Source organism: Callorhinus ursinus, unplaced genomic scaffold (genome assembly GCF_003265705.2).
Source record: "Callorhinus ursinus isolate GAN/ISIS: 27379988/994484 unplaced genomic scaffold, GSC_fseal_2.0 scaffold11, whole genome shotgun sequence".
In the NCBI taxonomy this organism is placed as follows: Eukaryota; Metazoa; Chordata; class Mammalia; order Carnivora; family Otariidae; genus Callorhinus; species Callorhinus ursinus.
Window position 1 is genome coordinate 17,613,148 of NW_027397073.1, and position 21,476 is coordinate 17,634,623.

At 53.0% G+C, this 21,476-nt stretch overlaps 1 long non-coding RNA gene across 1 annotated transcript; it reads left to right on the plus strand.

The window, feature by feature from the left end:
• The first annotated feature begins 18,939 nt into the window (after nt 1–18,939).
• Nucleotides 18,940–20,584, plus strand: LOC112835225 (uncharacterized). The gene is made up of 2 exons (XR_003211149.2): nt 18,940–19,193; nt 20,098–20,584. It is a non-coding gene; the product is annotated as an uncharacterized lncRNA (long non-coding RNA).
• Nucleotides 20,585–21,476: the final 892 nt, after the last annotated feature.

Sequence of the window (21,476 nt, forward strand, 5' to 3'; positions counted from 1 at the left end):
CAGGTCAATAATGGCCCTGCCCCAACGTGAGGGCATTCTATGGTGAACGTGGGATGGGTGAAAATGTAAAGCAATCAATGTTTTCCATTTTCTAGCTCATGCATTCTACATCTCGGTCTTCCAGCTGAACAGTCAATTCACCAAAGTTCTGTCGTCTTCATTTTTTTGGCTCTCTTGTTCACACTGTCTAACGAAGACATGAGAGACAATTCATATAATGAACCACTGGTGTATAACAGTGGTAAGAGCAGGAAACCCATCTGGGGAGAGTTATGTGTGGGGAACTAGAATGTTGGGTGAGGTCTGAGAAAATCAGAAACCCAGGGATGAGATGCATGAGGCAAAAAAGAATGTGGAAGTTATATTTACTAATAAAACACAGGAGCTAATCAGTGATTTTCAGGATGATTTTGTGAAGGTCTTGTGTAAGTTATCCATCACCACCCTATGCCAATCACAAACAACTACAGAGCCTCCGCAACATGCACAGTAACACTTGCTCACATCCGAACGTCTGGAGTCTGCTAATGGCCAGCGATGGGACTCTGCTGAACTGCGAATGGCTCACAGGTCAGGGCTGGCTGTTTGTCGGCTGATCTTGGCTGGGCTCAACCCAGCGGTTCAGCTGGCTTGCTCCCGTGTCTGCTGACATCCCACTGGCCAAAGCAGATCACGGGGCTGAGCCCAGTGTTCAGGAGTGGGGCAGGTCACCCTGCCTGCCACTCAGTGCTCAAATGCACATGGTAAAGGGTGCAGCTACCAGGAAGGGTATCGGATTGAGACCACTGCTGCAATCAAGCACAAGTACCATACTCAGCAGAAGTTCAAGGGCAGCTGCATCAACTGCCCTGAGTCTCTAATCTCCTGGCTCTGTGCTGGGCCTGAGAACAGGGTTATCATATGCAGCCTTGATGGGCACAGACCTACTACGTGGCCAGAGGGTCTAGACATCAGCAAGCACACGCTAGCAGTGTGTGGACAGAGGGAGCAGTAACCTCTTTGTGGAGACTGTGGATTCGCCCTCACTTTATAGCTTCAGGTTTCTGGTTTCACAGCCCCTGAAGACCTTTCCCTTTCAAACAGGGGTATGTGACTCCTCTCCTGGGGGCTGGTGGAGTTATACAGTGCTCAACCGTGTGGTCCCAGGAAAATTTTCTATTAGCATTGAAACAAAAGTATTTTTCCTACTTTCCTCTCCAAATGAATAAACAACATTAAACACATGTATAAAACATAGTATTCAAAAATATCTGTGCTTCCTTCTTAAATAATCTTATCCCTGATCTCATCAACAAGACTGATCCAAATGCTTTTTAAAAATTTAACATAATTCCCTTCTTGGGGCTATAATCCTTTCAGGGAAGCCTACCACTGGAGAACTTCAAGTTAGCATTAAAATATCTACAGGTTTCAGGGAGCCTGGCTGGCTCAGTTGGTAGAGCATGTGACTCTTGACCCTGGAGTCGTAAACTCCAGCCCAGTGTTGAGCATGGAGCTTACTAAACAAACAAACACACAAACAAACAAACAAACCCTGTAGGTTTCATCTACAATGACCTCAAGATAAAAATAAAAGTTTAATTAAATTTAGAAAATATCTGTAGGTTTCTTTTCTTCACCTGCTATGACACCCTTGACTCCTAAGTCACATATTCAGGATTTGGAACTAATTTAAAAATGGCCTATCTCCATACAATGGAATATTTTGCATCAATAAAAAGAATTGAGGCACTGACCCATGTGACAACATGGATGAACCTTGAAAACATCATGCTACGTGAAAGCCATTAGTCACAAAGGACCACACATTGTATTGCTTCTGCTTATACAAAATGCCACAAAATAGAGAAATCTATAGAGACAGAAGGTAGATTGGTTGTTTCCCATAGCTGGGGGATATGGGAAGACTGGGGAGTGATGGCCAGAAAGTATGGGGTTTCTTTTGTGATAAGGAAAATATCCTAAAATGGGTTGTGGCAAAGGAGGCACAACTCTATGAAAATACTACAAGCCAGTGAATGGTACACTGTACGTGGACGAAAACTTCAGTGCATGGATTATATCTCAATACAGCTAGATTTTTAAAATTTGCTTTCTAACACCCCGGACCAACCAAGGCATCCACGCCACTCTGCGTGCCTTTCCAGTGTCTTTCCTGCCACGTAGTTGAAGAAAAAACGGGAGCCACCTAAAACACGTAGAACAGTTTTACAGAAAGAAAACAAAATTCCCTGTGACTATTTTTATGTCAGGCAAGAGTAATGTTCCATTTTTAATTCTTACACCATTATTGCCTGCCGATGCATGGGCACCCACACAAATGTCCAGAAATCTGACATCATCACTATCTGAGGGGGAAGACAAGGGCAGAAGACTTGGAAAGTTAGGAGGGAATCACAAAGTTCTGAATGATTGCTTTTGGAGGGTGAAGAACGAGTGACGGCTGGAAGGACATCATAGGCTTGCTAGGATGGTGGGGAGTTGAAGGCTTATCTGAGATTGGAGTTTGTAAATTTATAGTGGTACCAATCTGCCCCAAACGTTCTCAGCTACATGAATGCTAACATATAACTGGGTTCATCCAAGGTTGGCATGCATTAAAAAGATAGAAGAGCCAAGGCATGGAAACAGCCTAAGTGTTCACAGATGGATGGATGAGTGGATAAAGAATACGTGGTGTGTGTGTGTGTGTGTGTGCAGTGAATATTATTCATCCATGAACAAGAGGGAAATCCTGCCATTTGCAACAATATGGATGGATCTTGAGGGCATTATGCTAAATGAAATAAATCAAACAGAGAAAGACAAATACTATATAATATCACTTATATGTGTAATCAAAAAATGCATAGAGGGGCGCCTGCGTGGCTCAGTCCATTAAGCATCCGACTCGGTTTCAGCTCAGGTCATGATCTTACTTAATGGGCGGCCCCGGGTCTGGAGGAGAAGGGAGAAGACAAAGGTGGGAGCACAGCCGTGAACCACGGTGCAGGCAGAGCAGGAGAGTGAGGCAGGACTGAGCTGGAGAGGCACAACCCACCAGGCAGCGAAGAAGGAGGGTCCTGGCAGGCTCAGTCGGCTATTAACAAGGAGCAGCAGAAGGGCGGACCCTGCCCTTCCTGGAGGTGGGGACGGAGGTGGAAGAACCTCACACCTCAGAGATCTCCGTTCCTTCATTCGTCAAGTATTTCCTTATTCACCTGCTATGTTTCAAGCACTTTTCCAGGGGCTTGGGGAAAAAATACCCCTGTCCTCTTAGCGCTTTCATTCTAGTAGGGAGCCAGGTGTTACCCCAACAAACAAGTAAAATACACCATCTATCTGAGTGTGACCGCACACAGAGAGAAGAAAGTCGGCAGGGTGCGGGCAACGCAGGGTTGGGGGCAGGGGGCAACGTGAAATGGAACAGTCAGAAAAGGTGAGTGACTCAGGGCTGGCAAAGGGGGTTGGGAGGGCAGGCTTGCAGGCCCCGAGGGGTCAGTGTGCTCACGTGCGAACAGATCCGAGAACAGCCAGTCCACCAGGGCTGGACTCCCCTCTGCCTCACTAACACAGCTACCGAATCAAGTGCAAGTGCTTGGTTGGGATATTCTCTCTATTGCAGGGGAGGCATTTGCAAGCTTGGTCTGGGCCTCGCTGAGGCTGGAGGCAGGGATACAGCTCTCTGTCTTCGCTGTGTCCGCTTGTTGGCCAAAGTCCTAGCCCAGCCCACGGGGCCCGAATCCTTCCTGCACACCCCCTACCCCTTCCTCCGGCCAGCACCTTCCTCCAGCCTCGGCAGGGCACACGGAGCCTGGCACACGGGGCCTGGCCGCTGACAGGCTGTCTGCGGGTCCCCTTCCCATGCCTGCATTGTTTCCCTGCCTCTGGCAGGTGGGGAGGGAAGGAGGGCTGGGGGTGGACAGGGTCTCCGTTCTCAGGAGCGGCTGTAATGCGAGTGCCCTCGGCCAAGCGCCTGGAGGATGGATGGGCTGATCAAACCAATTGTCCATTAGTAACTCCAGATCCATTTTGCAGGTTTACATTCTCAATTCATAAAGGTTTAAAAACTATGGATTTTCATTTTGCTTGTTGCACCTGTAACCTCCCCGAGCATCGTCTGGGCGCAGCGAGTCGGCCGCCAGCAGCCAGGCCTGCGACGTAATGTAGCACCTCTGCCACGGAGATGGGCGCTCGGGGAGAAGGGGCATTAAACAGACCAGCAACTGCAAATCAATCAGGCCTTGCCTTGGGACTTGGGCCGGGGCTGCTCTGGTCTGCCCTGTCATGCGTTAGGGTGTGTGTGTACCGGGAGGTAAAAGGAGGGGATGGAAAATTCTGGAAAGTGCCAGGGCTTCCAGCCCTGATGAAGGCAGAGGAACCAGGTCCAAACTCTCACCGTGAACGAGCCCACAGGCCAGCTTACCCTCCACCCACCACTGCTCTCCCCAGACCGTTGCTTGGGGTCCTGGCAGGCAGCTGGGGGGGGACGGGACGGCCGGAGAAGGAGCAGAGGTGGGTGCCAGATACCACCGCCCCCCGCCCCACCCCTCCTCACTCTCGCCCACCGGGAGCACGCACAGACGCTAAATATTTCAGTAGGCAAATGATTGTGAAGGGTGTGGGAGAAGGCCAGAATAATGATTTATAGAATTTTAGAAAACTTGATTCCTTAAGTGTACTTCACAGCAGGACCATCACACACACACACACACACACACGCACGCACGCACGCACACACACACACACACACACACACACCTAAGAGCCCTTTACGCTTCATTTCCAGGGCACTCAGCAGCTGCTCAGGATGCCCTCAGCCCCTGTCCCCCCCCCCCCCAGCCCTCGGCCCCTCAGCCTCTGCCGCACCCTTGATAAGCCCAGGGGAGCTGCTCTGGCCGGTGGAGGCGGGACTGTTCCCTCCATCGGGAGCTTGATGTCCCCCGGGGGCCTCTGGCCTCCGGCCCCTCTGTCCCCAATCTCAGTTTAGTTTGGTTCCGGCCTCTTGAGGGCTTTCTAACGGGCATCCTGATGCTACCGGAGCTGGCCCTGGGCCCAAGGAGTCCTGCCCAGGATGGCAGCTTCCCGGCCTGGCTCCGGAGCGCTCCAGCCCAGCTGGAGCCCTGCAGGGGCCTGCAGGGCCAGCCACTGGTGCCCTGGGCTCTCTGCCCTGCAGGCCCCTTGCCTTTGTCCCCACCGTCACCGCCCTGCTGCATGCAGCAACTTGTTCCCCAGGGTGGAGCGGATGCCTGTTCGGGTGCCCCTCCCTCCCCAGAGAGGAGCCCCCAGACTGCATCCCAGCCCTGGAGCCTCTGTCTCTCCTCTATGAAATGGCATCCTAACAGCGGGACCTCTGTGAGAGGCAGGTGAGTGTCTGTGTCCACGGTCCTGGTCGTTGCTCACGCCCTCCTGCTCAGCCAAGGGAAGGTGGGGTAACAGAGAAATTTTTAAAGACTCCAAGGTACAAATCCCCACTTCCCATAGCCATGCCCTGGCCCGTCACTCCGAGGCCGAGAGACTCTTGATGTTTTGGGTTCTAAAGGTGGGAGCAAGTCACCCTCACGTGAGCCCCGAGTGTGTGCAGGAAGCGATCTCTTGTGTACCCCACCAGGCCTGCAGCCCTTGTACTCACTCTCCCGGCCCAGGGCTGTCCAGTCCCTCCAGAGGGCAGCCTTTCACGTGGGAGGGGAACCTCCTCCAGGGCAGTGTGGAGAAGACTATGGGGACAGTGGCCGCAGAAGGCCACCCTCAGGCCAAACTGACTGCTGGGCCATCGGGCTGGTCTGGCTCTGGCCTGGGTGCTGCCAATCAGGATCTGGGCAAGAAGAATAAGGGGCAGGACCTGAGTGGCCACTGCCCACAACAACCATCGAAGGCTCTCATGTTCGGGGACCAATTAATTATCCAAACCTCCCGATTTGAAAAGGAGGATGTTTAATCTCCCGTTTTTCCCCAGGGTCTCAGCCCTTTGACCCTGCTTCTTGACCTTTGCCCTTCCACCTAGCTGTGCTCCCCAGAGGCCCTGCCTCGGTGCAGCAGTTTTGTTTAGTAAACAAGACTCCCTAGTGGGGGGGGGGCGGGCGTAAATGCAGGATGCTGGCGGTTGAGGGGGGGAAGCTTTTGAGGAAGCCATACGGTGCTTCTCGGTGCTTCCCGGTGCTTCTCCGTGTTTCTCGAAGGGCGCCTGGGAAGCCCAGAAGAAAGGAACCGGGGCCTGGGAAGGGTCATTGCCAAGCAGTGCTCCCAGGATTCTGCCCTGTGACCTGGGGAGAGGGTCTCCGTACTCCTGCTGGACAGAGGGTGCACTTCCCTGTTGCAGCGGCACTAAGCCGAGTCATTCTTAGTTTTTTTTCTGAGCATTGCTATGCAAAGGGGTTGGCAGCAGCTCCCCAGGGAATGGGCACAGCTCTGGCCAATGCAGTAAAAGGGTCCCCGAGGGAGCTAGCAGGAGCCCCGCATGGGAGCTGACTTCCCCAGGCTCTTAAACAAGCCAGTGTCAAGAAACAAGGTGCCAAGTCGTCCCAGGTTCAAATGGCAGCTTGGCATCCCGTTAGCACTTTGGCCCTGGGCAAAGCACTTCTCTTTGCCTTGGTGTTCTCATCTGCAAAGTGACGAGAAAGAGAGGACTACTCTGATGGGGTTTGTCACGAAAAGTAAATTAGACAAGGGTCAGTGGAGTGTTGGGCCACTCTGTGGTTTATAAAAGGATTGACTTATTTTTTTTTTAAATTGAAGTATAGTCGTTTATTTTTTCTGGTGCGCCTTCTCTCCCCAGCAGGTGACTCTGCTTCAGCTTCGTCCTCTGCCCCGGCCCCCACACACTTAGCGTGCCCAAGACCCCTAAATCCCAGGGATGACACCAGGGCTTGTATCGAGTCTGGATCTGCTTGAGTCTCTGGTTACCCTGAGCCAGTGGCCCTCCACCAGCATGTATTTTGCCCTCTGGGGACATTCTCGCAATATCTGGAGACATTTTCAGGTATTGAAACTGGGCAAAGGGTTGCTACTGGCATCTAGTGGGTAAAGACCAGGCATGCTGCTAAACATCCTACCGGGCACAGGAGAGCCCCCAAAACAGAGAAGGATCTAGTCCAAAACGTCAATACTGCAGGGCTGGAGAAGGCCTGCCCTGGGTGCGGGATCTGGGTGGGAGTGAGGCCGGCACAGGAAAATACACGAGGTGCCTGCCTCTGGCCAGTCCGTGACCCACAAGAATCTGGATGTTTCCCCACCCCAGCCAATCAGACTCATGGCAGGAAGGGAGAGCGCCCTCCCTGTGATATTTCCATTCTCCCACATTCCCTAAGAGTTCCATAAAAAAAAAAAAAGACACCCCATGACATGAATTATGTAGCCTGAGAAGCTGCGTACAATATGCATTCATGTAAATCAAAGAACAAAAACCAATCGCTGGGGTCCAATGTCTCGACAAAGCCTCGGAACTAATGCCTGTAATTTGAAGTATTCACGAAAGTGATAAAATCTATCCACGGTGCTGGGTCCTCCTGTCTCCCAGTGGCACTTCCGGCTTTTCAGCTGTCGCTCAGCCAGGGCCGCTCCGAGAAGGTAGCTTCTGCTCCCCTCGGTCACTGGGGTCCCCTCCGAGTTAAACACTTGCCCCGGCGCCCATCCTCTCTGGAGACAAGAACCAAGAAGTGTTCTGCTAGGCCCTGGTTACCTTGGTTACAGTCAGGGACAAACCAATCAACCTAATTAAAGGGGGCAGGGATGGGGTAGATTAGAGGAGAATGTATGAGAGGTTGCCCTAGAAATTTCTAGCACCTCCATAATTATTTCCTCAAAATGGAGTCTGAATAAAACTCCCTCCCCAGCTTGCTAGAATACCAACTAACCTCTCCCTTCTGCTCTATTTCATGTAGCCAAATGTCATCAGTCCTGAAGACTTCGCCACAAACAGCCTGCCCAACATCAAACCAGATCTCGATGTGATGCTCCTTCAATGCTATCATTGCGGGGGGTTGCTAAATCTAGGAGACTACTTAATGCACAGCACTGCTTGTGTCTTTCTGACCGAGCAGCATGATGCCTGAAAGTTGACCAGCCCTGACCAAGAACAGATTTCATCACCAGAGAAGAAAGGAATCTGGCCATCACCTTGAAATGGCATGCAAGGCATATGACAGGCAATTAGAATCTTAATTCATTTTTTTTATTTCTGAAATGTAAAAAAAAAAAATCATTGCAAAACTTTTTCTTTCTCGGGGGCAGGGAAGGACTATTTCCCCAAACTACAAGGCTCCAATAATTCTACGTTCTGCCTTATTGTGTTAGAGCACAGACTTAATTACAGCTCCTCTCAGTGCATTAGGCTTGACAAGATGCTGCCAACCCTTAATGAAACAGGGTTAGTCACTAGAAATGTATCAGTCCAACCACCCAACCTTGGCTTTATAAAGGGGTGCTGGGACATACTTTGTCTACATTAGCATCAAGATAGCCAGTGCTTTTGGCCATGACTAAATGCTACATGGTCAGCAGGAACCATAGAAGCAAACACAACTCAGGTGGAGGTTTTGACACTTGCGCACTGGGGTTGGTATCCCCGTGCAAATCCCAGCACCACTCACTCTGTGTGTCCTTGGGCAAGTCCTGCCACTCCTCTGAGCTTTAGTGTCCTCACATAGAAACTGTAAATAATAATAGTACTCACATCCTGATGCTACTCTGAGAATAAAGATACATGGTGGCATAGAGCCTCCACAAAGCAACTGGAATTTGGTTGTTGCTAAGGAGAGTTAACTGTTGTATAACCACTATAATAAGGTAGGTTTAATCTGAGTCTTCCCCCATCCCCCAAGATGGAAAGTTTCAAAGGCATTTTTGGTCGCGCTTCCTGGCTCTTGGGCATGATTGCCCTGCCCATCCGATAGAGGAAAATTCCTGAAGGTGGAAAGGTGAAACTTCCATTGGTCCCACTAACAACTTGAGAGTAGAGCCCACGTGGTCTGAGAGGAGAGTCAGGACTGTCCAGCAGGTCTGCCATTGCCGACTGGAACTCAGGACCCCGGCGGAACCCAGCACGAGTCTGTCCAACTCCCAGAGGCTCTGCTTCCTCCTCCAGAATGTAAGAGGGTGAGCTGAGAGAGCCTGCCCTACTCTGAAGTTGTGTGATGTGGGGACTTCCAGTCCCAGGACCGAGTGGAAACTGGCCACAGACGCATGCATTCTATAATCCAGGGGCGGCGGGGGGCACGACTGGGAGGAGATCCTTTGTGTCTGTGAATCCCTCTTAGTGCCCAGCGCGTGCTGTCCAGTGCTCGATACGTATCTGCTGGTCGATCCATCGGTCAGATCCTGGCCTCATGACTCCCAGCTCCTTGCTCTTTTAATTTCAGAAAGGTCAATCAATCAATCAATATATTTTCTACGATGCTGCAGTGTCCCCGTGCAGCTCGGATGGAAGTCAGCGTCAGCCCGATGGCAGCCTCGCCCAACCTGACAGGCAGATAAAGACCGCCACACACGCTTGCACATGCAGGTGCACGCGGGCGCCCCTGCAAACACACACATACGTATATGCACGTACACACACACACACACAGGGCACAGACACACGTATGTCTGTATGCACACACACAGGAGGGTCTAGTGATGCAGTCACAAGCAAGGTCTCACTTCAATGAGGCCACCGCAAGAGCATACACCCTTTCGTGGCCTCACGGGGAGTCTCCCCGAGAGGCTTTGCTAGGTGCAAAGATTTGGAGGAATACAAGCTGACAAGCGCACATGCCCAGCAGTCTGGTGCTGAGAACCACACCAGTCCTGGCAAGCTGAATGCAAGTGTGGATCTCTCTGCAGACGTGAGTGTGTCCTCAGTGCACCAGGAAGGGGGAGACCCACTGTGGGAAGGGGGCATCGGGCACCTCTCGGAAAGATGCACAACAAAGAAAACAACCTCCAAACAAGTCATGGGCTGTGGGCGATCTGGTCTCCTCCTGCTGCAGCTTCTTCCCCTGGGAGCACATCCATCTGACCCCAAACTTCCCCATTTTCCAAGTCAGTGCATGTGATGGGGCCCATCGGGCTCCTGATCCCGTTCCTTGTCACTGCTCAGCCAGGGAACAGGGCTCAATTTACAGCGGTTCGAATTCATTTCTTTATATTCACATCCGATCTTATCGAAGGGGCTGCCGAGGGAGGAGGAGCTGCAGGTTTTGTTCCTTCGGCTTCTGTCCTCCCTCCTCTGTGAGTCTTTCCCCACCCATCCCCTCCCGGGGGGCCCCCAAGCCTGAGCAGAAATCCCCTCCTCTCTGAAGTTAATGGCCGTAAGAAGATTTCATTTTATTATATCTCCAACCGCTCTGATATTTTACATTTGCCTTTGACCAACTCAGAGCCCTGGACTCATCATTTAGGAAACAAAGCTTAACCCAGGAGCTTTAAGGAGGGCTTTTTTCCTTTCCATTTTAGCAGGCTAGTAAAAATCAATAACGCCATGTTCCCATCTGTAGCCCACCTGACATCTCATGAATGGTCAATGGAGCCTGTTTCTGGCTGCTGAAGCTACGAGAGCCAGCCTGGCTGGGATTGTGCCTCTGTTCTGCCAATTTAAAGTGCCTTCTCTCCACAGAAGATGCTCCTGGGTGCCTGCCTTGGGGAGAAGGTCGAGTCTTTCCGAAAAGAGTTTAGAGTGGCCACGTTGGGGACAGAAAAATTGTGGGGTGGGGAGGGGAGGTATTATCTGAGCACAGAGATTAGCCAACTCTTGGTCCCTCAAAGGATTCGTTAAATAGGACAAGCCGAGGATGGGGATTTGGAGGGTATTATTCCGGTGCAATTAGCCATGAGCTCCAGGATTCAAGAAGCTGCAAATTGGTCCTGGCTGGTGCCAAAAGGTTTGGGACCCAAAGCCCTGTTTGGATGCTGGGCAAGCCCTCGATGGGTTGAAATCGGAAACAGCAAAACACAGTCCGGATGTGCAGATGCCCTGCCCCTGCCCCGTGGGGCGCCCCCGGGGAACGTGAGTCTGTCCGGCTGCCCCTGGACATCTGAGTGTGCCCTCAAGGGGTGGATGGCCCAGGACAGGCAGTGTGGCCTCTCAGGCAGCACAGGCAAACGACACCCGTACGACTCCCAAACAATGGAGGCAATATTTGGGAGCCCTGCGGCCACCGGACACATGAAAAACAGGGTTCCACGAACAAGAGCCGAGCCGAGGCAGGGGAACATGAAACAGCCACCCCCCCCACCCCACCCTGAGGCCTTTTCAAAGCCACAGACTGAACCATATTGTCACTCCCAAGCCAAGTTTAACTTCTAAAGAAATCTTTTCAAGATGTTCAAAGCACCCGCGTGCAGCTCAGCTCTAAGCGCTACCATCTGCTGCGGCAAGCAGGCCCATCCTGTAATCCTCGCTCGCTGTCGGGCAGAGGCCCTCGTGGCAGGGTCCCTGCTGTGCCCGCTGGAGAATGCACATTGGGTAGCGGATGACAAAGGGCCGGCGGGGCGCTCCCGCTCCCGGGCAGCACTGCACAGAGCGCCGCGGGGCCTGGGAGCAACGCAGGACAGACCGCATCTGCCCCGATGCCCAGCCCGGCTGGGGCCGGAGCCGGCTCTGCGAGGGGCCCTTGCACCCCCATCCCCAGCAGGAAAGGAGGGCTCAGGGTCCACTGGCCAGGCCTGGGATTCCTTTGACTCCAGAATCTCAGGTGCAAACAAACAGGGACATGGCTGATTCCAAATGAAAACCCTCTTTGTGCTTGTTTTTGTTTCTCTACTCCTTTTGTTTATTTTTGCCCCTGTTCTAGAATATAAGCCATCACCAGCTGGGATGAAATGAAATAGCTACCCATCTTAATAAGAGAACCAATGCTGGTGCTTAGCCGCACGCCATCAGCCATCTCCTCTCTGACCTTGTACCTCCAGGGTCCGGGAAGTCCCAGGCCAGGAGGTGTGTTGTTCCGGCGCCAGGAGCATCGTGGAGGCTCAGAGCCCAGGGGAGGAAGAGGAGTGGGTGCCGGGTCCTTCCAGGTGGAGGGGCCCCGGGGTGGGCTCAGGCATCAGGGAGGATCAGGAGGCCCGAAGGACCAGAGTAGAGCGGAAGGGGTCAGCCTGGGGAGCAAGGTGTTGGGGAGGCATCGGCTGTGCGCTGACCTCCTCCAAAACCCTCTGAGACCAGCAACCCAGTCTAGCTTGACAGGAGTCCAGTGGCAATGCGTGCCCCCGGCAGGTTGTAGGGAGAGGCAGCATGGAGGCCCATCCCCAACAGGTGGCTCAATTCAAAGACGGCTGTGATCATTGATCCAGGGTCTGGGAGTCCCCTGCTCTGTGTGGCAGGGGAGCGGGAAGCCAGGCAGGAGCAGAGCCCTGGGGGCTGTGGGTTGTGCAGTGGGTGCGGCCGTTAGAAACACATGTCTGGAAGCCACGTATTGGATGGCATGATTGTGGGAAAATTACTTAAACTCACTGTGCCTTAGTTTTCCCATCTGTGAAAAGGGGGTAGCTGCTGATGAGAACATACCCCTCACAGGGGTGTTGCCCTGGTTAATACAGCTACAGTGCTTAGCGCAATGTGGGGAACACAGCAGGGGCCCGATGAGGCTTTGCCGTAATCACTATTATTGCTTTATCAGAGGAGTGAGTGAGAGAGTGACAGTCTCAGATGTCATCTTGGGCTGATAGAGGACAGGGAAGGCAGCTGGGTCCCTCTCTACCCAAAAGGGGCTCTCCCATCAGCTGTGGGGATTCCAGAACTCATTCACACCTTTCCCTCCACCCCTCGCCCCCACCTTGGCCTGGGCGCCCCTTGCCTGGTGGTTTGGCAGATCTGAGACCACCCGCCAGGAGGCTGGGAGCTAGATTTCCCGGAGCAGATACCTGCCAGAAGCTCTGTGGGGAGAAACCACCCCTCGGGGTCTGCGTGGCCACAATCACCAGACGTCTCTGGCAGTGGCTGTGTTTCAAAGCCCCTCTCAGAACTGGGATTCAGATGGGATCCAACTGGCCCACCAGGGGCTCCCCGGGCCTGGTGACCACTGCCCCTCCAAGTTGGCTTTGGCCAGAAAGAGCAATGCCTGAGTTGTAAGAAGACAAAAACAGAAGGTTGGTGTGCTTGTGGGGGGTTTGGGTTTCTCTCTCTATTTTTTTCTTATGCCCCACCAGAATTGGGAGACAACAGCCAAAACTCCTGAAAATCTTTGGCCCTCACTTTGGGCAAAGGGCCAGCCTGTCTTGCTATCTAGAAGTACAATGACATGGATTTCACAGGGATGTTCTAAACCCTTCTTCCTTCACCCATCCCTTTGCACCAGGGCCCACCCCATCCCTGATCCCACCCAGGGCTGGTAAACCAGGAGCCCAGAGCAGTGACACGAGCAGGCCTGGCACCCGTGACCAGAACACCAGGCAGGGCTCTGGGGGACGTGCTCTTCCCGCGGGGCCAGGGCGGAAATTTGCAGGAGTGCTTTGATTGTCCCAGGGCTGGGGGGTAGACGGTACTGGCATTTAGGTGATGAAGGTTGCGGCTGCTGGAGCTGAGGGTTTATTAACCTCCAGCTGCAAACCACTGGCTTCAGATCCCGGTTCGCCCGCATTCACTGGGTGTGTGAACTCCTCTGCCCCCTGTGTCTTCATTAGTAAAACATAGACAGCAGTTGTACCTACCTCCTAGGGTCGTGTGCACGTTCCATGCCCACACTCGGAACACAAAGGCCCTGGAACCACGTCTGGAACTTAGGGATGTTCGCTGTCACTGTCCTGTGGACTACGGAACAGTCCCCACCACAAGTCATTGTGTTCTAGCTGACTTTCAAATGCCCCACTAAACATTTCAATAGGTTGAAAAAATGTCTTCATAATGATCCGGGCTTAAAACATGATTCTGTTCTTTTTCAATATATAAACACAAAACGATTTTTTAAAGGTTTTGACGTACAAGGGAATCTCCCAAGAATGCAATCAGGATGTTTGCATCCGACTCAGCTTAATCACCTCCTCTTGGCTGCTTCTGTCTCCTAAGCCTTCGGCTGCCCGTCCCACCCGACCTGCTTCGAGGTCAACCAGCCCTATGCCCACGTGCCCTGAGGCTCAGGATATTCTGACCACTTCTAGAGTCTGATCAAAGGCCACACTCCAGAGGGTGTGGTTGTCTTGGGGACCAAAGGACATAACCCAGAGGGCAGGAGCTTAACTTGCCCAGGACCCAACTTCAGCCAAGGGGTATGAGGATTCCCAGTCCCTTGCTTCTCCCAGGGGGCTTTTTTTTTTTTTTTTTTAAGATTTTATATATGTATTTGACAGAGAGAGAGAGAGAGAGAGAGAGAGAGAGCACACAAGTATGGGGAGTGGCGGGCAGAGGGAGAGGGAGAAGCAGGCTTCCCGCGGAGCAGGGAGCCCGACGTGGGTCTCGATCCCAGGACCCCGGGATCATGACCTGAGCCGAGGGCAGACGCTTAACTGACTGAGCCACCCAGGCGCCCCCAGGGGACTCTTCTGACGTGTGATTTCCCCATCTAGTCTCTCCAGAGACTTCCTGTGGAGCTGAGCGTCCTCAGCCCCCTAGCGAAGTGTCTGAGAAGTGAGTGACTCAGGAACGCATCATCCCGTAGGGCTTTCCAGCCTCTGCTGCTGCTGCCCTGTGACGGCACCTCCTATAGAATTCTTCCTCGCTCTATCCGTGCCTTGTCCTGTTTTCCAGGACACTTGGGCTTCAGTTTCCCCAAAGAGTGGAGATCGGACCCTGTCTTGGGCGTAACTTCTCTAAGAGTTGTTTACCATTTCAGAAAATCACATAATCAATAGCAACAATACTTAAGGTATTGAAGTCACTAATGCAACAAATCTCTAGCCGCCCTCATTTGGAGCTACGGCATGCGCGGTGATCGTGAGGCTGGTTGTGCTGTGTATTTACTTATTGAACTACTTCATTACGAATTACTTCCCTTTTATTTCTCCCTTATATTACATGTAGGGCATTATATTGATTTTTTTATTATGTATATAGGGAAGTTGTATTATCTAGAAGCTTAATATCGAGATAGTTAAAAGGTCATTATAAGATATTTGCCGTGTAAAGTGGCATCAGGCTTGACGGCGCTGTGAACCGAGTGGAGCCGGGGAGCCCCTAGGCCACTAGCCAACTGTGTCGTGGGGCCTAAGACACTTGTGTCCATGGGCCTTGGTTTGCAAGGTTGAATGAGAGGATCCCTGGAATCCTTTAGAGTTCTACTCTCTGAGGTTTAATTTAGGGGAAGCCATCTGCTTTTTTTTCTCTGGGCTTTCACTAAGGTGCTTTCTCTGGTGTCAGAACCTAAATTCAGCCCACCTCTTGTAGGCAGGAGTGGGGTGCCATTCATTCCCCTCTGAGCCTGGCAGGAAGTGAGTGGATGTCCACCTAGGTTCGAATTCACTCCAAAATCATACGCATACCACTGGGTCCCAATGGCTGCCATCCTGGCCCACCTGACTCATCTGCCGCCACTGGGGATGTCTGACTGTGCTCTGTAAGTTGGCCCACATGTAACGCCCAGTGTCGGTCCCAGCCTGGGTCTCCATCTGCTTCCTGAAGCTGGCCCTGTTTGCTGTTCCCCAGGGCTGGTCTGTGAACCCTACCCCATCTCTCTCTCTGTTCCTCCAGGTGACACCTCCTGATCCCACTCCCAGGTCCAACTGTCAGAGCCAAGGCCAAGGCCATGGCATGGAGCTAGGAATCCTTCCCTGGAGGGCAGGAGGTTTGAGAGCTAGACTGCTGACCTTTGCCCTTGTCTAGGTGGACCCAGAGAGGGGACTGAGTGTGGTTCAGAAGCAGGAAGAACTCTCGTAGTGGAACCCCACATGCCACCCTGCTGCCCCAAGTATCAGGAGCAAACCCACATTGATAACCCCTTCCATTGTGCCATGTCGATGACAGGAGTCAAGCAGGGACCGGGGCAAGTGCCCACCCGATCCGAGAGCTCTCCTTTCTACCCCTTGTATTTTCAAGGCTGAGGAGTGCCTGGCAATGTGGTTTATGAGTAAAGAAGAGGACAAAATAGAAAGTTTAGACGAAAAGAAGAAGTTTGTCTCTAAATGCCGCAGTTTCCCACAGGGAAGAAAACCTGCCCATGGAGGGAAGGCCCTGTTTGGGACAGAAATGGGGTCTTGAAAACAGCAAGCCCGAAGCGTGGACCCCTGCACCTCCATCCACTTGAGGGACACAAATCCTCAGCACAGAGAGGCTTTGGGGCCGCTCCACCCCATTGCACGAGAAGTTTCCACCCATCAGCTCATCCAGCACCAGCCCCTGGCCGCCTGGATGCCCTGTGTCAAGGCGAGCTCATCCCCGTGACTGCAGGGGCCTGCAGCTAGCTGTTCCTGAGCCCTAGGTGAGGCCGGGGACAGAGAGTTACACTGGAAGCTGTTCAAGAACACTGAGGAGCTTAACTTGGGCTTCTGAATAGAAGACAAAAAAATTGCAGGGTTCTTCCTTGAGGTTACTATGCTGTGTTTTCCTGGAGCTTGTGGGTTCCCGTTAAGAAGAGCAGAACAAGGAGGCTGGGGAGAGGCCGCAGGGCCTCCCTGCATGCGGGGCGCTTTAGAATCTGACAGCGTGGACTTCTCAGCAGGTGTAAAGCTGCAGCGAGGATTTTACATGCAAGGGGACAAGGGGGGCTCTGGGGACAGCTTAGAGAGTGCTTACAAATGTCCAGACATACGCTTTTTAAACCAAATTTCCAGAGGACTCACCGTGCCCAAGGAAGGCCAGCGTTTCGAGGATGGTCAGAGCAGTGACAAGAGAGCCTGCGGGGCCGGTAGGCCCCAGCTGGTGTTGGAGGGCCTCGCTGTGGCATCCAAAGGCAGAGCCCATGCTCCTGACCCTCGTACCCCTTCAGCTATTTTTTTCAAAAAAGCAAGACAACAAATAAAGCCCATCAGAAAGCCAATCCCAGGCACGGAAAGCCCCGCAGTGGCCACGGGCGGTCCTGGGCCCCAGGCTCTGGGTGCATGGCGTCGGGGCGCCCTGTGTACTTGGGGAGAGGCTGGGTGGGCTCCACACGGATGCCCCTTGATGGGAGATGTGGGGAAGGCTAAGCCTGCTAGGGAGGGCTGCTTAGCCTGTGGGGTGCCCGATCCCGGGCAAACGTGGATGTCCCGGAATGCCCTGGAACGCATCGTCCTGTAGCCCCCAAGCTGTAGCCAGAGGGCAGATGATGCCCCCCAGCTGTAGCCAGAGGGCAGGGCTGGAAAGCTGCAGGCTGCTCTAATGGGAGCACCACGGACCTCTGCCCAAGGGCCAGGGAGGCCACTGCTCCCCCCCCCCCCCCCACCGAGTGGCGACAGTGGGGGTGGTTGTGCACTGGAGTTGGCTTGCAAGGGGGACCCCTGTCTAAATGCAGGTTCCTGCACCCCAGAGCCCTCTCCAGCAGCATGGCTGGGAAGCTGGCTGCTGATAAGCCTCCCGTGGATTTGTGCACACTCCAGTTTGAGACCAACCTCCTGATGACAGCCCTGCTGCAGGGTCAAAGGTCATGGAGGAATCAATTTCATCGACTTTCATTGCTGATGGAGTCGGAGGGCGCAGCCGCCTCACCAGACCCCACGGCAGCTCAGCGCAAGGAACATTCGCTCTCACTGGGGGCCTGTTTCCCCAGGGCCTCCTGTGAATGAGGCATTCAAAACCCTGTCCTCAGGGGCCACCATTCCAATGGTGACGATGCCTTCCATTCAAACACTCGAATTACAAACACTGTCACATTGTGATCCCCCGTTGTGATGGGAATATTATTATCCTCGTTTTACAGACGAGGGAACGAGAAGCCAAAGGCCATGCCAGGAGTCCCAGTTTGCAGGGGGAGAACAGTCGCTGAAGGTAGCGCCTTCTGCCTCGCACACCCCTCCCATGGAGACCGGCTGGCCTCCCCACTGCAGAGCCTCTCCAGCAGGCAGTCTGACCCAGGGGACGCCTGGCAGTGTCTGTGACCCTGATGGATGTCAGAACCAGGTATGACTGGCATTTAGTAAGCCCAGGGCAGGGATGCTGCAAAACATCTCAGACCGCGCAGGACAGCCCTGCACAGCCAAGAACTAGTCACCCAAACTGCTGGAAGTGTGGTGGCCGAGACACCCTGCCACAGAGGCAGGGAAAGGCAGGGACTGGGCGCGTCAGCTTCGATAGTTCTCACAAGCCCCATGGGAGATAAGTACCATAGTGCCCATTTTACAGAAAGGAAAACTGAGGGTAACAGGGGTAACTAATGTCCAACGTCACAATAACCGGAAACCGGTGGAGCTGGGATTTGAACCAGTGTACAAATTGGAGCCAGCCCGACTCCGAGGGCCACCTGGTCGCTGGAGGCCACAGAATAGGAGGTGTCATCTTGGTGTCCTTGGAGGTGACCTGTGTATCCTGGCAGGGCTGGGTCCCAGGGGAGCAGGGCTTGGGAAAGGGCCACACCCCACTTCTCCTGCAGACTGTGAGGCCCCTTGCCTGCTGCCATCTTCGGGGTCCCTGTCCAGTGCCACGTGGCCCAGGCTCCTGGCTGCCAATTTACCTTATTTCCCACTAACAAAATTCCCTTGCCACTCGTTTTTTTCTTTTTTCTTTTTTTTCCCTTTGGTTTGTTTGTTTTATTTTTTGTTTTGTTTGCAGGAGCCAATCCCCTGGCATCTATCTTCAACCTGGCATTAGATCAAAGGCTTAAACAGAAGCGCATCTCCCCAGTCTGGGGTGGGGCTCCAGGATCTTGTGACCCTACCGAGGCTCACCCTATAGCGGCCACTGTCACCACATGGGCACCTCCCAACCACCCAACCCAATTGGTCCAGATAAAGGGCTCCCCAGGCCCTCGGCCCCCGCCAGCCCCACACCAGGGAGGAGGCTCTGGTTCCTCAGGGGAGGAGGGGGCTGGGACAGGAAGCAGGGGGAAGGGGGAACCTTCCAGAATAGTCATGAGGCCTGCCTCCCTTCCGGCACTTATCTCACCTAAATTTCACCCTAAACATGCAGGGAAGGGAATTATGGGAAACAGTGTTCCGCTTAGCCAAGCTGACTCATTGCAAAATCACCAGACATGTTTTTTATTCCGGATATGTTTTGTTTGTTTTTTTATTTTCCAAGCTCCCAAGTGCGTGTTTTTATAGATGAGTGTGTGGGTTTGTGTGGACTCCCCTTGAGTTAAACATTCCTCTGCTTTTCTCAGCTGAAGTCCTTTGAGGAGCCCTTTCACTTCTGACAGGAAATGAGCACCATGCCAGGGAACGTGCTGGAAAAGAATGTGGTAAGTGTGTGTCTGTAGGAGTGGTGGTGCGTACAGGTGTGTGTTTGCGGGTGTGTGTGGCTGTGTGCTTGGGGTGTGTGTGTGTGTGCGCGTGCGCGCGCGCCTCCACGTGTGCCCTGTTTCCAGGCACACTTCCGCGCAGGGAGAGGGAAGAGGGGAGGAGAGGGCAGAAGACCACAGACAACACCGCTGCACGTTCGGGCTGTGAGGCTGTGTCCTTTCCCCACGAACCAGATGCAGATTTCAATCAATTCAATCAATGGGCAATGTTTGCTGGCCATAAAAATAGCCAGAGGTTGCTAGTCAGCGGCTCTAAGATGGATGACCAGTGGCCCCAGAGGTCCCAAAGGTCAAAGATGACTATCACCTGAAAATGTAATCTGTGCTGGCCCCCAGCCCCCAGCCTGGCGGGGCGGGGGGGGGGGGAGCATGCTGCTGGCCATCTGCAGCCACCCGCAAACCAGGCCGCTGTCTGCCCCGCTGCCCTCTTGGCCCAGCAGCCGCCAGATGGCCCCCCGGGCACCATGGGCTGTGCCATCCGTCTGTCCGGAGTCCCGAGCCCTAGCCTGGTGCCGCTGTCCTCCCGGGCGGAGAGAACCCACACGCTGGTCTCCCTGCTGCTACCCCCCCTTGGGGCTGCAAAAGAGCAGGGCTGCAGTCCCACTCGCACCCCACTGCCCCTTTCTATTAAGCAAGCCCTCGCCTCCTTCGGCGCTGAGCTCCTGCCGCTCCGGCGTCTTAGGTGCCAGGAGTACAAGGTCATTGTGTTTCATTCGTGGTCACGAGAAAGGATGACGGCATCAGCCCTCCACTCCACAGCAAGGGAGGAGGGGGCCCTGGCTCTCTCTCTTCTTCCCTCCATGTCTATGCAGTCTCATTGCTTTTGCCCCTTCCCTCCTGATAGGTCTCGGATCACCTCCTGTCTCTGCACCCAGACATTCTTTCCCGTGCCTTCCTGCTGCAAGGGAGACCCTGACGCGGCACGTCTTGTGTCTTAGAGCCTCAGCAGCTCCTCTTCAAATAGTTCTTTCTTCCTTTCCCTGCTCATCGTCTGATGAATGCCAGATTTTCCCTCCCCGTCTTCGGTATACTGGTCTCCTTAATTTCTACCATCTGCTGTGCTGCGCTCGGGAAGTGTGTAAGGATGAGACACGCCTGATGAACGGTTTGTCAGGGCACGATGTCTGCTGGAAGGGGCTGCTTCCACGCCTGCCCACTGGTGCTGTTGGTCGCTGGTGTCGTGCGCTCCAGAGCTGGGTGTGCGCCCCGCGTAGCAGCCCTCCTGTCACAAATCATCAGGGTTCGGCTACTTAAAGGTCGGTGTGTCACCCGAAGATGCAGTATTTCCCAAAAGTCAGGAAGCAAATAAATTATTACAGTTTAAAAATGAATCTATTTATTGATCTCCTTCTTTTACACTATTAATGCTAATTGTTTTTCATGGTGCATGCATTTGGGATTCATCAAAATGAATTCTTAACGAATTCCCAAACACAAAAATGAGAGCAGGATAACAGATAGACCCAAATCATCCTACCATCTCTCAGAAGGCCTTCTGTTCTGCAGGGCCCTGGCTGCGAGAGGTGGAGTCACGTGTCCATCCTGAAGCCTGGGCGCACGGCTGACAGCGATGGACAGTGCATGGGTGTCAGGACTGGCTACCCTGTTGGAGCACCTCCTGTGAGCCAGGCCCCGGGCCAGGTTGTTTGCAGACTCTGTGTCACCCAATGTTCACAACAGCCTCAAGGGGAGTTTAATTATTCCCACTTGATTTATTAAGAAGCTGAGACCCAAAGGGGTTTGTGCATTTATAGAGTGGAAGAGCTCAACTATGAGCCTAGTTCTATTTGACTCTAAAGCGCATGCGCTTGGGGCGCCGAGCAGCTCAGTGGGTTAAGGATCCGACTCTTGATTTTGGTTCAGGTCATGATCTCAGGGTGCTGGGATTGAGCTCCGCGTCGGACTCCACGTGCTAGGTGTGGAGTCTGCCTGAGATTCTCTCTCTCCCTCTGCCCCACCGCCCCCTTGCTCACATGCTCTCTCTCTAAGAAATAAATCTTTTTTTAAAAAAGTGTCAAGGTCATAAAAGATAATGGAAAACTGAGGACCTGTTACAGATTAGAAAAACAGAAAGAGGTATCACAACTAAAGAAACTGGACCAGATCCTGGACAAGAAAAAAAAAAAAAACAACCCACAAAACATTAGTTAGAACATTTTGTGAAATTCAAGGTCTACAGCTTAGTTTGATAGTGTTGTTCAATGTTGACCTACTGATTCTGAT